We start from the raw sequence: 4,983 nt of genomic DNA on the forward strand, positions 1-4,983 counted from the left end.
TAGCCGCCGTGTCGACAATACTGCCGACTACAACGTTTATTACGTGGCTGAAAGTTTGTTATACAACGGTAGAATTTCGCTTCGTTAACCGCTATTGCGACTCGCCTTTAAAATTTCACTCGTCCTTGGAAGGGAATTTCGCGATGAAACGACCACGTTCGACACTATTTTTTACTTTTTGCAGATTCGCGGCTTCCTTTGCCACTCCTTTCGAACGAGATCGCTCAAGTACGCCGTCCTCCGCTTTTTTCTAACTGCTAAACACTTTTACTCGTTCTCATTAAAATCGTGATGCTTTCTCAAAACGAAACGTCTAGAACGATTTTTGAAACAGCCTGCAAGTACGTACACGATTATGCGACTGGACGTTATCGCGTGTAAAATATAACCGTGGCAAGAGAAACTAGCGTAAACGACTGGAAAGCTGCGCGCAACTTGTTTCGTGTTTTATCTTTTCGCTGAATTTCTTGTCGAATAAAGCCGGCGGCGTCAACGCGATAAATGAATTACGTAGATTTTTCAAGCGCGGTTTAATCCCGTCTAATTGCATGGAAAATTTTGTCGAAACCTCGCGATAAATACTCGAGGAGATGGTTTGAAGATTAGTTAGCGAACGAGTTTAATGCGCGCACCAATCCTCTATCACGGTTACTGTTGCTGCGCAAAGATGATCACAGTGCGGATAATGGATGAAACGTAGTCCCGATTAACGCTCGCGTGCCTCGCAGGCTTTCCATCAATGTGCGCAACGCAGCAAATATGCTGCGCAATCTTGTACCTAAGAACTTCCACTGAACACCTGTTGGTATCGCGGATTCCAGATGCGAGGAATATCAATTAGCGGAACAGGGATGATCGGCGACTTATGAATATTTCAGTATGGATACTGGCGGAGAAGTCGACGGAGGATACACATTGCTACGGCGCGGCGCACCGGTACGCGAACCTGGGGATTTAGTAAATTTACAAGCAGATCGTTAAGAGTCGGCTCCTCTGGAAATGTTATTCTCGCAGCGCAGGATAATACCCCGGCGTTTTCGAGTATTTGCTACATCAAGTCGGAATCGTTCTGTCTAACCCGGCCGTTAATTCTCAATTGGAATCGTCCGAACGCGTGAAACGGAATATCTTTGAAGTTTTAAATTCAGCGTCCGCGCGAACAAGTTGTCGAATGTCGAGAGGGGACACGCGTCTGGTAGCAGCGATAGGGACTCGAAAGGCGAAATTAGAAGAAGGAACGAGAGGATGGAGAGGAAGCACGAAGAAAGTAGAATCGGATGGGAAAAGAGGCCAGGAGACGATTCGTTTACGCGTTGGTCTAACATGGCGCGAACAGTCTAACATTCCTGAACGCTTCTGAGTAAGGGAAGGACTTCCGTGAGGAAATGTCCGTTCCTACCGCGTTGCTGGGCAGCGGAAGTCAGAAAACCGCACTTCTCTGAGAGGAATTCTCTTTTCCTTCTAGACGGTTGTCGAGCAGGCTTTTTTTTTTACTTATTCCTGCTGGAAAAGGAAGGGGAACGCTCGCTGCCGGTCCGAAAAATAAGAGCATCGTACTCGCGAGACTCGTGCATCTGTTTCCCACTTTGCATAATATTCCCCCCAGGGGCTAGGAACGGTTTTCCTCCTTGCCAGTCGCCTCTGCTCCCTTTTTATTCGTTTTCTAGTGGCGTCGCGCGATCGCCTTCCACTCGTCGTCCCTCGAAAACGATTTCTTGAAATATCGGTTTGAACACGTGTGCGCTAGACAAGCTGATAAATCGTTAACGGTACCACGATAACGCTTGGTTAATTGCTATAAATAACGGGCGGAGTTACGCGGTCGATTAAACTCGGTTAAATTCGCGGTACCCAGGGTTTGGTTGGTGCCAGCCAATTTTCATTATTTATACGAATTCTACAGGGGCATATTTTTCCAAGGATACTGTTACCTACGGGGACGACTTTTTTCAAAGATGCGGCAACCCTCGTCCAACAAACGGACTAAATTGAATTAAGTTACCGCTATATTTCTTGCGAGGAGAAACACGCTCGACATCCAGCCGGGAGCGAGGTCAATTTAACAGCTTGTGTGCTGGTTTAACAGAAAATCGTAGAATATTACCAAGGCGATTGTAGAACATCGTAAACAAGAATATGCGCTCGTGTGCAATTCGCGATTATTATTGCTTAATAAGGGTTGCTTGGTTTTTGCGCGTTTCAATCGTCTCGATTTTCGCCGAATAGAACCGGTTGGCCACGGGAAATTCAGCAGCGATACAGCCGTTTCAGGGATTACTTCAATTTTACGGTTCAATTGGTGAAATAACGCCGAGCGTTTCGGATCCGGATGAAAAATTGGAAGCCTTTATTTGACTAAAGGAAAACGGTGGAAAGAGATCGAAACGGGCTTTGAAAAGAAAGATCGCCGATTAGAAGGATGAAGCATATGAAACGCAAACATGAATGGAACGCGCACCGGCCAGCAAAAATATTTCGTTTAATCCGATCGATCCGTATTTCTAGAAATAGACAGAAAGATATATCTACAAAGAGAATTTGATACCGCGCGTTTCTCATGACAACGAGAATGTCTTAAACGCTGAATCGACTCGAATGTGTATCGTCACCGCGTAAACGCGTACGTAGTGTCATCGATTCGTCGACTTTTTCCCATTTCTAAGCGATCGCGTAATTTAATGAACCAAGGAAAACATTGGTTGTCGCGTCCAATTTACGAGCTTGTGAACATCCTTCGACAAAGAAAAACAAAAGATTTTGTCAGAATTGACGTACGGAATTAGTCGTTTGTCTAAGTAACGATACTGCATTGGCGAGTATTTCGTTGTGGACAAAGGCCGAACCTTGTTAACGATACTCGTTTGAGACAGAAGCAAGAGAGCATAAACGCGCGCACTCGATCGTAATGATCGTAATTTATGCATCGCGGTACGCGTTTGGTGAAACGATATCCCGATAGGGTACATTCAAATTAAATTATAAACGCTCTATTCAACGCGTGGAAAATGAACTGTTTGAAATGTGAGGCATTAATCAAACGAATATCGGGGCCGTGTATTTTCTACGAATATAATTAATTCGAGCTAGAGCAACGTTTGACGTTATAGAAACGAAATCGCGAAACGCTTTCACGGGTTAGAAGCTTGATCTAAAAGAATCCGAATTGGAGATGAAAAGGAAAGAAAGAACGTGCTCTATCGCAAAATTCCAGCGGCGCTGTATTTCACTAGATTTCGCCGCGGCTCTCGTCCGTTTGTTCGTTCGTTCGTTCGTTCGTTCGTAAGCTCCGCACGCGGTTTACGCTAGTTCAACGTCACTGTGTTCGCCGCGCAAATCGTAAATCCATTTCACGATTCCCTCGAGAATATGTTCGGTGATATTCCGTGAAATTTTTCAAGGTAATCCCCAACGAAAAGAGAAAAATTCAAATCGCCGGGTAATAGCTACAGAGAGTTCCCTAATTACGTTATCACTGGATCGAACATTAGACGTTTCACCGAAGTGGTCGTTGCTCGTTGTCACGCGTCCGGGGCAACGATCTGAGTAACGAAACCTGGTTTGGGCGAAGATTCGCGCGATTCGTTGCCTCGCTTAACTTTTTTAACGTTTTGGACAAGTGGATGAAAAGAGGCGAAGGAAACAAATCCGGTGCGGCGTACCAGTTGAAACGATTAAACGTTCGAATGCCAGCCGTGCGACCTTTTTTCGCGACAAGCCCGCTTCATGAATGTTTAATGTCGGTCATTTTATAAGGAAATAAATGCACCTCCTTTGTTTGCATCGTACTTCCGGCTGCCTTACCGCGTGTAATTCTATTTCTGATTTCACGGCAGCTGCCCTGTTCAGACCCCGAGGTTCGTTTGATAAACTTGGTTTCGACGCGGCTGCCGAGCAACGAACTCGTCGACCAAACGAAAAGTCGGAAAAGCTGCTTCTATTCGAGTGCAGTTCGCGTCGATATAGTCGGAAAGTAAAAACGGAACTTGGCTTCGATGCCACGCTCCGCTAAAAAACAGAATTTCATCTCGTAAGCCCCCCTTTTCCTTTCGTTCTTTCATCCCTCGTTTCACCGTTTCCCGTCGCTGGCACGCATGCTTATCGTTGTACGATTTTTTTTTCGTTTTCTTTTCTCACCGCGATATTCGCTCGTCCTCGACCCCCGCTATTCGACAGCAACCGCTTGCGGTTGCCCTACGCTTCTACCGACAACGTTTACGTGACAGTCCGTGTCTGCACACACACACACACACACATTTATATATACATATCAATTTATGCGAAAGTCAGAGTAACGAGAAAGTTCGGTTGCATAGCTTTCCCGAGTAAGCAACGCCATCGATGGTTCCTGGGCGACCACAGCAAAGATGAAGACCAACCGCGACGTCTCGATGTTTGTTTAAACTTTGTCGAAGAAAGTGACGCTCTCGGTTCAACGAATAGCTGCGTTTCTCGCCGGCCAACTTTGTCGGAAGGGAATATACGTCGTGTATCCGCAGGTTCCGCAGATACGATTCAGCCTGCCGGCTGAAGTTCCAACGCAAGCGTAATTTTCAAGGGAATCAACATTTTCGAAAACGAGTAAACTAATAACTCGTCCCGTTGGGCGCGTCGAATTTTCACAGCCAGTCTCGCGGCAACTTTTGCAAAGAAAGGGTGCGTCGTTTACGATCGATGGCATGGCCGTAAGAACAACGCGGATGGAGCGCGCACGCGAATAAAAACATTATTGCGAGGCGATACAGAGCGTGGTCGTTTTGCGGCGAAGTCGGCGCGAATCCGAGTGTGAGCGTACGATTAATTAAATTGCGCATTTTGCCCCGGGATTTCGCGCGGACCGCGCGTGACTCGACTCGAGAACACCGAACAACTTTCCGGTGTTAAACAATTGCCTGTATCGCAGCTAGATAAAGCGCCCAACACACACGAGCTTCGGTATCGTGCTAGAAATTAATGTCGCATCTTGTTCGCGTTCGGTCGAGCAAC

The sequence above is a fragment of the Bombus impatiens genome, unplaced genomic scaffold (assembly GCF_000188095.3).
Source record: "Bombus impatiens unplaced genomic scaffold, BIMP_2.2 scf_0548, whole genome shotgun sequence".
Taxonomy (NCBI): domain Eukaryota; kingdom Metazoa; phylum Arthropoda; class Insecta; order Hymenoptera; family Apidae; genus Bombus; species Bombus impatiens.